The sequence below is a fragment of the Oncorhynchus gorbuscha genome, linkage group LG11 (assembly GCF_021184085.1).
Source record: "Oncorhynchus gorbuscha isolate QuinsamMale2020 ecotype Even-year linkage group LG11, OgorEven_v1.0, whole genome shotgun sequence".
Lineage (NCBI taxonomy): Eukaryota > Metazoa > Chordata > Actinopteri > Salmoniformes > Salmonidae > Oncorhynchus > Oncorhynchus gorbuscha.
In genome coordinates this window covers 6,609,297-6,619,790 of record NC_060183.1, presented here as the reverse complement: position 1 = coordinate 6,619,790, position 10,494 = coordinate 6,609,297, and the positions used below count along the sequence as shown (strand labels likewise).

General features: G+C 46.3%; 1 protein-coding gene across 8 annotated transcripts in view; it reads right to left on the bottom strand.

Annotated features, from left to right (window-relative positions):
* Nucleotides 1-10,494, bottom strand: part of tacc2 (transforming, acidic coiled-coil containing protein 2) — an 88,611-nt gene that overhangs the window by 24,850 nt on the left and 53,267 nt on the right. The window lies entirely within an intron of this gene.

Here is a 10,494-nt window from a genome sequence, read left to right as displayed (position 1 = left end):
GTTACCTGCACTTTAAACCCCTAAAGACAATGCACACTCTTTGTAGGATCCTGAACCAAACCAAGCCACAAGGCTGCATCATATCGGATCAGAAAGATGCCCCAAACCAAGATGCTCCACACCAAGATGCCCCAAACCAAGATGCTCCACACCAAGATGCCCCAAACCACGGCCAAACTCAATATGCAAAATGATGCAGCCTCTGTAATGATGCTCTTGGAGACTTAGGCAGCTGGTAGCAACATGTTTGGATGGAGCAGTCCTCAATGCCAGTGATTGGCTGATGCTGCAACAGCTTGGCTGTAATTGGATCTAGGCAAGGGAAAGAGGCGGGATATATCTACTGATGGATGAATGCTGCATGATATTGGAGAGGGACAGGGATAGGTAGTAGCACAATGTTAGTGTCATGAATCATGTGACTAAGCGCATCACAATGTCAGAGGAAGCTGTTATGATTTTGATAGGTGTAAAAGGTCCTGTGTAAAACACTTGATTTCCAATCTGACCTGGAACCAGTTTTAAATGAATACGTCTAACTTCCACTGCCCACAGGTTAGAATAACTGACAAGGCGGCAGGGTAGCCTAGTGGTTAGAGTGTAGAGGCGGCAGGTAGCCTAGTGGTTAGAGTGTTGGGCTAGTAACCGAAAGGTTGCAAGTTCAAATCCCCGAGCAGACAAGGTACAAATCTGTTGTTCTGCCCCTGAACAAGGCAGTTAAACCACTGTTCCTAGGCCATCATTGAAAATAAGAATTTGTTCTTAACTGACTTGCCTAGTAAAATAAAGGTTAAAAAAATTGGCAGGGTTTTCCATATTAGACAAGTTCAGTAGCGCTTGGTCCCATACAGCAGGGCATCAGAAAATCAACTTGGATATGTAAGAAAGACATCAAATATTTGATTTAATTAAAAAAAAACATTAGCTAGTCACATGAAATGTCTCAACACAGAATCCAACACAGAATCTGATTATGACATCATAACCCAGACTCTGATCATGGAGTTGCCCCCCCAAAACAGCCGTGGATGGTTTAATCCTCCCTGTGGGGGATTAGGGGATTGGGGCCTCGTGGGGGTGTAGGAGATTTAAAGCTCCACTAATACAGTAGTCCTAGAGAGATGTGTTGGGTCTAGCTGCAGCATTTAACCACTAATACCTTTCTTATTCTATTGTATGATATTATAACACTGGCTCTACTGCTTAAGGTCCATAGAGACAATCTGTAGCAGTTGTAAGGATAAGCAGGTCCAAGAAGACTTGGTAGTCTTAGGGATTGGACCTCAGCCCCCAAGACAGCCACCGACTGCGCTAGCCAACATACTGTAGAGGCAAAGACTGGATTTGATTAGTATCCCCATTAACTGAGGCCTTGATGACAGCTAGTATTGCTGAGGATTGGCTCAGTCAACCTGCCACCAACTGGGTAAGCAGCCCACTCTGTCCCGATTTAAATAATGAACATCCAGGTACATCCGTTGGACAGGATACTAGTCTATCTCTGGGCCTTACCCCATATCCATCCCCTTAGTGCCAATTAGAGACCTTAACCATCCCCTTAGTGTCAAGACCTTAACCCATATCAATCCCCTTAGTGTCAAGACCTTAACCCATATCCATCCCATTAGTGCCAAGTAGAGACCTTAACCCATATCCATCCCCTTAGTGCCAAGTAGAGACCTTAACCCATATCCATCCCCTTAGTGCCAAGTAGAGACCTTACCATCCCCTTAGTGCCAAGTAGAGACCTTAACCAACCCCTTAGTGCCAAGTAGAGACCTTAACCATCCCCTTAGTGCCAAGTAGAGACCTTAACCAACCCCTTAGTGCCAAGTAGAGACCTTAACCATCCCCTTAGTGCCAAGTAGAGACCTTAACCATCCCCTTAGTGCCAAGTAGAGACCTTAACCATCCCCTTAGTGCCAAGTAGAGACCTTAACCAACCCCTTAGTGCCAAGTAGAGACCTTAACCATCCCCTTAGTGCCAAGTAGAGACCTTAACCCATATCCATCCTCTTAGTGCCAAGTAGAGACCTTAACCATCCCCTTAGTGCCAAGTAGAGACCTTAACCAACCCCTTAGTGCCAAGTAGAGACCTTAACCATCCCCTTAGTGCCAAGTAGAGACCTTACCCCATAACCATCCCCTTAGTGCCAAGTAGAGACCTTAACCATCCCCTTAGTGCCAAGTAGAGACCTTACCCCATAACCATCCCCTTAGTGCCAAGTAGAGACCTTAACCATCCCCTTAGTGCCAAGTAGAGACCTTACCCCATATCCATCCCCTTAGTGCCAAGTAGAGACCTTAACCATCCCCTTAGTGCCAAGTAGAGACCTTATCCATCCCCTTAGTGCCAAGTAGAGACCTTAACCATCCCCTTAGTGCCAAGTAGAGACCTTAACCATCCCCTTAGTGTCAAGACCTTAACCCATATCCATCCCCTTAGTGTCAAGTAGAGACCTTACCCCATATCCATCCCCTTAGTGCCAAGTAGAGACCTTAACCCATATCCATCGCCTTAGTGTCAAGTAGAGACCTTAACCCATATCCATCCCCTTAGTGCCAAGTAGAGACCTTACCCCATATCCATCCCCTTAGTGCCAAGTAGAGACCTTAACCATCCCCTTAGTGTCAAGTAGAGACCTTACCCCATATCCATCCCCTTAGTGCCAAGTAGAGACCTTAACCATCCCCTTAGTGCCAAGTAGAGACCTTAACCCATATCCATGCCCTTAGTGTCAAGTAGAGACCTTAACCCATATCCATCCCCTTAGTGCCAAGTAGAGACCTTACCATCCCCTTAGTGCCAAGTAGAGACCTTAACCAACCCCTTAGTGCCAAGTAGAGACCTTAACCATCCCCTTAGTGCCAAGTAGAGACCTTAACCAACCCCTTAGTGCCAAGTAGAGACCTTAACCATCCCCTTAGTGCCAAGTAGAGACCTTAACCATCCCCTTAGTGCCAAGTAGAGACCTTAACCATCCCCTTAGTGCCATCCTTAACCAACCCCTTAGTGCCAAGTAGAGACCTTAACCATCCCCTTAGTGCCAAGTAGAGACCTTAACCCATATCCATCCTCTTAGTGCCAAGTAGAGACCTTAACCATCCCCTTAGTGCCAAGTAGAGACCTTAACCAACCCCTTAGTGCCAAGTAGAGACCTTAACCATCCCCTTAGTGCCAAGTAGAGACCTTACCCCATAACCATCCCCTTAGTGCCAAGTAGAGACCTTAACCATCCCCTTAGTGCCAAGTAGAGACCTTACCCCATAACCATCCCCTTAGTGCCAAGTAGAGACCTTAACCATCCCCTTAGTGCCAAGTAGAGACCTTACCCCATATTCATCCCCTTAGTGCCAAGTAGAGACCTTAACCATCCCCTTAGTGCCAAGTAGAGACCTTAACCATCCCCTTAGTGCCAAGTAGAGACCTTAACCAACCCCTTAGTGCCAAGTAGAGACCTTAACCATCCCCTTAGTGCCAAGTAGAGACCTTAACCCATATCCATCCTCTTAGTGCCAAGTAGAGACCTTAACCATCCCCTTAGTGCCAAGTAGAGACCTTAACCAACCCCTTAGTGCCAAGTAGAGACCTTAACCATCCCCTTAGTGCCAAGTAGAGACCTTACCCCATAACCATCCCCTTAGTGCCAAGTAGAGACCTTAACCATCCCCTTAGTGCCAAGTAGAGACCTTACCCCATACCATCCCCTTAGTGCCAAGTAGAGACCTTAACCATCCCCTTAGTGCCAAGTAGAGACCTTACCCCATATTCATCCCCTTAGTGCCAAGTAGAGACCTTAACCATCCCCTTAGTGCCAAGTAGAGACCTTATCCATCCCCTTAGTGCCAAGTAGAGACCTTAACCATCCCCTTAGTGCCAAGTAGAGACCTTAACCATCCCCTTAGTGTCAAGACCTTAACCCATATCCATCCCCTTAGTGTCAAGTAGAGACCTTACCCCATATCCATCCCCTTAGTGCCAAGTAGAGACCTTAACCCATATCCATCGCCTTAGTGTCAAGTAGAGACCTTAACCCATATCCATCCCCTTAGTGCCAAGTAGAGACCTTACCCCATATCCATCCCCTTAGTGCCAAGTAGAGACCTTAACCATCCCCTTAGTGTCAAGTAGAGACCTTACCCCATATCCATCCCCTTAGTGCCAAGTAGAGACCTTAACCATCCCCTTAGTGCCAAGTAGAGACCTTAACCCATATCCATGCCCTTAGTGTCAAGTAGAGACCTTAACCCATATCCATCCCCTTAGTGCCAAGTAGAGACCTTACCATCCCCTTAGTGCCAAGTAGAGACCTTAACCATCCCCTTAGTGCCAAGTAGAGACCTTAACCATCCCCTTAGTGCCAAGTAGAGACCGTAACCATCCCCTTAGTGTCAAGTAGAGACCTTAACCATCCCCTTAGTGCCAAGTAGAGACCTTAACCCATATCCATCCCCTTAGTGCCAAGTAGAGACCTTAACCATCCCCTTAGTGCCAAGTAGAGACCTTAACCATCCCCTTAGTGCCAAGTAGAGACCTTAACCCATATCCATGCCCTTAGTGTCAAGTAGAGACCTTAACCCATATCCATCCCCTTAGTGCCAAGTAGAGACCTTACCATCCCCTTAGTGCCAAGTAGAGACCTTAACCATCCCCTTAGTGCCAAGTAGAGACCTTAACCATCCCCTTAGTGCCAAGTAGAGACCGTAACCATCCCCTTAGTGTCAAGTAGAGACCTTAACCATCCCCTTAGTGCCAAGTAGAGACCTTAACCCATATCCATCCCCTTAGTGCCAAGTAGAGACCTTAACCATCCCCTTAGTGCCAAGTAGAGACCTTAACCATCCCCTTATGCCAAGTAGAGACCTTAACCATCCCCTTAGTGCCAAGTAGAGACCTTAACCAACCCCTTAGTGCCAAGTAGAGACCTTAACCATCCCCTTAGTGCCAAGTAGAGACCTTACCCCATAACCATCCCCTTAGTGCCAAGTAGAGACCTTAACCATCCCCTTAGTGCCAAGTAGAGACCTTACCCCATAACCATCCCCTTAGTGCCAAGTAGAGACCTTAACCATCCCCTTAGTGCCAAGTAGAGACCTTACCCCATATTCATCCCCTTAGTGCCAAGTAGAGACCTTAACCATCCCCTTAGTGCCAAGTAGAGACCTTATCCATCCCCTTAGTGCCAAGTAGAGACCTTAACCATCCCCTTAGTGCCAAGTAGAGACCTTAACCATCCCCTTAGTGTCAAGACCTTAACCCATATCCATCCCCTTAGTGTCAAGTAGAGACCTTACCCCATATCCATCCCCTTAGTGCCAAGTAGAGACCTTAACCCATATCCATTAGTGTCAAGTAGAGACCTTAACCCATATCCATCCCCTTAGTGCCAAGTAGAGACCTTACCCCATATCCATCCCCTTAGTGCCAAGTAGAGACCTTAACCATCCCCTTAGTGTCAAGTAGAGACCTTACCCCATATCCATCCCCTTAGTGCCAAGTAGAGACCTTAACCATCCCCTTAGTGCCAAGTAGAGACCTTAACCCATATCCATGCCCTTAGTGTCAAGTAGAGACCTTAACCCATATCCATCCCCTTAGTGCCAAGTAGAGACCTTACCATCCCCTTAGTGCCAAGTCCTTAACCATCCCCTTAGTGCCAAGTAGAGACCTTAACCATCCCCTTAGTGCCAGTGCCAGTAGAGACCGTAACCATCCCCTTAGTGTCAAGTAGAGACCTTAACCATCCCCTTAGTGCCAAGTAGAGACCTTAACCCATATCCATCCCCTTAGTGCCAAGTAGAGACCTTAACCATCCCCTTAGTGCCAAGTAGAGACCTTAACCATCCCCTTAGTGCCAAGTAGAGACCTTAACCCATATCCATGCCCTTAGTGTCAAGTAGAGACCTTAACCCATATCCATCCCCTTAGTGCCAAGTAGAGACCTTACCATCCCCTTAGTGCCAAGTAGAGACCTTAACCATCCCCTTAGTGCCAAGTAGAGACCTTAACCATCCCCTTAGTGCCAAGTAGAGACCGTAACCATCCCCTTAGTGTCAAGTAGAGACCTTAACCATCCCCTTAGTGCCAAGTAGAGACCTTAACCCATATCCATCCCCTTAGTGCCAAGTAGAGACCTTAACCATCCCCTTAGTGCCAAGTAGAGACCTTAACCATCCCCTTAGTGCCAAGTAGAGACCTTAACCATCCCCTTAGTGCCAAGTAGAGACCTTACCATCCCCTTAGTGCCAATTTGTAAGTCGCTCTGGATAAGAGCGTCTGCTAAATGATTTAAATGTAATGTAAATGTAAAGTAGAGACCTTACCCCATATCCATCCCCTGATCGGTGTATCTTCCCACGGGATGGTTGAGCTAACGCAGGCTAATGTGATTAGCATGAGGTTGTAAGCAATAAGAACATTTCCCAGGATATAGACTTTTTGTGTTACATTCTCCTACATTCATTTCACATTTCCACAAACTTCAAAGTGTTTCCTTTCAAATGGTACCAAGAAAATGCATATTCTTGCTTCGGGTCCTGAGCTACAGGAAGTTAGATTTGGGGACGTCATTTTAGGGGAACATTTTTTAAAAGGGGAGGATCCTTAAGAGTATCCATCATTTTCACTTGTCTGACCGCTTGCATGATGACCAGTTTCTCACACGACAGGCCTATCTGGGTGATGTTTTTTTCTCGCCTGAATGATCTGAATCTAGGATTACAGGGACTCTCCACAATGATTAAGTTGGAGCTCTTCTCTGTCTGCATTAACAAGAACAACACACAGGTCTTTCCATCATTGTATGACTTTTTTTGGTGTGCAAATGAACTCAAGCTGACGGACAAAAGCGAAGCACCTGAGTGAGTTGGGTGAGCAATTACGCAGGTACTTTCCCGAAACGGATGACACAAACCACTGGATTCGTTATCCCTTTCATGCCCTGCCTCCAGTCCACTTACCGATATCTGAACAAGAGAGCGTCATCGAAATTGCAACAAGCGGTTCTGTGAAAATTTAATTCAATCAGAAGCCACTGTCAGATTTCTGGATTTCTCAGAGTATCCTGCCTTGGCAAATCGCGCTGTTAAGACACTGATGCCCTTTGCAACCACGTACCTATGTGAGAGTGGATTCTCGGCCCTCACTAGCATGACAACTAAATACAGGCACAGACTGTGTGTGGGAAATGATTTAAGACGGAGACTCTCTCCAATACAACCCAACACTGCAGAGTTATGTGCATCCTTTCAAACACACCCTTCTTCATTAACCAGTGGTGAGTTAATCTCAATATTAGATGAACAAATAGGGTTTTATATGTAAGATGGTTAAATAAAGAGTGAAATGATTGATTATTCTGATATTTTTATTTGTGCCCTGGTCCTATAACAGCTCTTTGTCACTTCCCACGAGCCGGGTTGTGACAAAAACTCACACTCATTCTTCTGTTTAATAAATGTATCGTATAGTGTGTGTGTGGCAGGCTTACAATGATGGCAAGAAACAACATTAGAGATTGCGCTGACCCTGGGGCTAGAGGGGGTACAGCTGACCCTGGTGCTAGAGGGGGTACAGCTGACCCTGGGGCTAGAGGGGGTACACAGCTCGAGGTTGAATGTTTGGGAACCACGGTAGTAAATCACTCCATTCTTGTGGGCCGGACTATTGGTGTCTCTAAGGACTATTGGTGTCTCTAAGGAGTATTGGTGTCTCTAAGGACTATTGGTGTCTCTAAGGACTATTGGTGTCTCTAAGGACTATTGGTGTCTCTAAGGACTATTGGTGTCTCTAAGGACTATTGGTGTCTCTAAGGAGTATTGGTGTCTCTAAGGACTATTGGTGTCTCTAAGGACTATTGGTGTCTCTAAGGAGGTGTCTCTAAGGACTATTGGTGTCTCTAAGGACTATTGGTGTCTCTAAGGACTATTGGTGTCTCTGAGGCATCTTTGGCATGGTTTGCTAACTACCTCTCTCAAAGAGTGCAGTGTATAAAGTCAGAACATCTGAAGCCTCAGCCTCTGCCTCTCAGTAAGGGAGTGCCCCAAGGCTCGATCCTAGACCCCACGCTATTCTCAATTTATATCAACATCATAGCTCAGGCACATGGGGCGGCAGGGTAGCCTAGTGGTTAGAGCATTGGACTAGTAACCGAAAGGTTGCAAGTTCATATCCCCGAGCTGCCAAGGTACAAATCTGTCGTTATGCCCCTGAACAGGCAGTCAACCCACTGTTCCTAGGCCATCATTGAAAATACGAAGCTGTTCTTCGACTGCAGATAGCGACTGTAACGAGCTTCAAACTGGACAGTTATATCTCCATCTCTCCATTCAGTATTAATTTAATTTGTATTAGTGTTATCTTCTACATTTGCACACACTGTACATAGATCGTTGGTTTTTATTTTCTATTGTGTTATTGACTGTACATTTGTTTATGAGTAACTCTGTGTTGTTGTTGTTGTTGTTGTTGCACTGCTTTTCTCAACTGGTTAAATAAAGGTGAAATATATAGATATATATTTTTAAATAAAAAATTCAGACTCAATCATGGACACTCTTACTGACAGTTGTGGCTGGTTCACGTGATGTATTACTGTGTCGACCTTCTTGTCTTTCTGCTGTTGTCTGTGCCTAATAATGTTTGTACCATGTGTTGTGCTGCTACCATGCTGTGTTGTCATGTTGTGTTGCTACCATGTTGTTGTCATGTATTGCTGTCTTAGGTCTCTATTTATGTAGTGTTGTGGTGTCTCTCTTTATGTAGTGTTGTGGTGTCTCTCTCTCTATGTAGTGTTGTGGTGTCTCTATGTAGTGTTGTGTTGTCTCTATGTAGTGTTGTGGTGTCTCTATGTAGTGTTGTGGTGTCTCTATGTAGTGTTGTGGTGTCTCTCTTGTCGTGATGTGTGTTATGTCCTGTATTTTAATTTAATTTGTTTTTAATCCCAGCCCCGTCCCCATAGGAGGCCTTACGCCTTTTGGTCGGCCGTCATTGTAAAGAATTTGTTCTTAACTGACTTGCCTAGTTAAGTAAAGGTGAAATAAAAAATGTAAATAAAATGTTAGACCGTTTCTCTTGGCCCATAGACTACTTTCAGGGTTAGGAACCATCTAACATCAAGATGTTACATCATGCACCTTTCCCTAACCTGAAACAATGTTGTAGTGACCCCTGACCTACCCAACGGCCCTATCTCCTGACTAGTCCTACCCAACGGCCATATCTCATGACTAGTCCTACCCAACGGCCCTATCTCCTGACTAGTCCTACCCAACGGCCCTATCTCCTGACTAGTCCTACCCAACGGCCCTATCTCCTGACTAGTCCTACCCAACGGCCCTATCTCCTGACTAGTCCTACCCAACAGACCAATCTCCTGACTAGTCCTACCCAACAGCCCTATCTCCTGACTAGTCCTACCCAACGGCCATATCTCCTGACTAGTCCTACCCAACGGCCCTATCTCCTGACTAGTCCTACCCAACAGCCCTATCTCCTGACTAATCCTACCCAACGGCCCTATCTCCTGACTAGTCCTACCAAACAGCCCTATCTCCTGACTAGTCCTACCCAACGGCCCTATCTCCTGACTAGTCCTACCAAACAGCCCTATCTCCTGACTAGTCCTACCCAACGGCCCTATCTCCTGACTAGTCCTACCCAACAGCCCTATCTCCTGACTAGTCCTACCCAACGGCCCTATCTCCTGACTAGTCCTACCCAACGGCCCTATCTCCTGACTAGTCCTACCCAACAGCCCTATCTCCTGACTAGTCCTACCCAACGGCCCTATCTCCTGACTAGTCCTACCCAACGGCCCTATCTCCTGACTAGTCCTACCCAACGGCCCTATCTCCTGACTAGTCCTACCCAACAGACCAATCTCCTGACTAGTCCTACCCAACGGACCTATCTCCTGACTAGTCCTACCCAACGGACCTATCTCCTGATGAGTCCTACCCAACGGCCCTATCTCCTGACTAGTCCTACCCAACGGCCCTATCTTAACTTTCATCTGGTGTGACTACACATAACTTCACTACAGACTTTAGATGGAAGATAAATGAACCATCTGTATCTGGAAACTTCTACTGACTTCTCTTCTGAAGCAAGGCGGCAAAGATGTCGGGGCTTGTTGGGTTATTTAGGAGACAAAGTCAGTCAGTCAGAAAACAGGAATGTGAGATTACAGATAAAAGGCTCAAGAGTCGCTGATCGTCCTGCTTCACTCTTCCCCGTCAGATTGAGGAATGAGGAGGGTCACAAAATACTGGTTACTCTCCCAAAATTCCCAGGTCACGTCAGTGTTAATGGAAGCCTCTCCTGTTCGGGCAGGTAGCCGACATGTTTGATCCACAGCCAAGAAAAGAAAAGGCCCAGCACTCTTTAAGTTAATTGGTTCAGGAGATTGGAGGTCAGGGCCTGGAAGCCGTGTTAGTGATGTCACACGTGGGAAAAGGGGGAGGGGGCAGAGACGGTTGATGTTGCTGTTATTG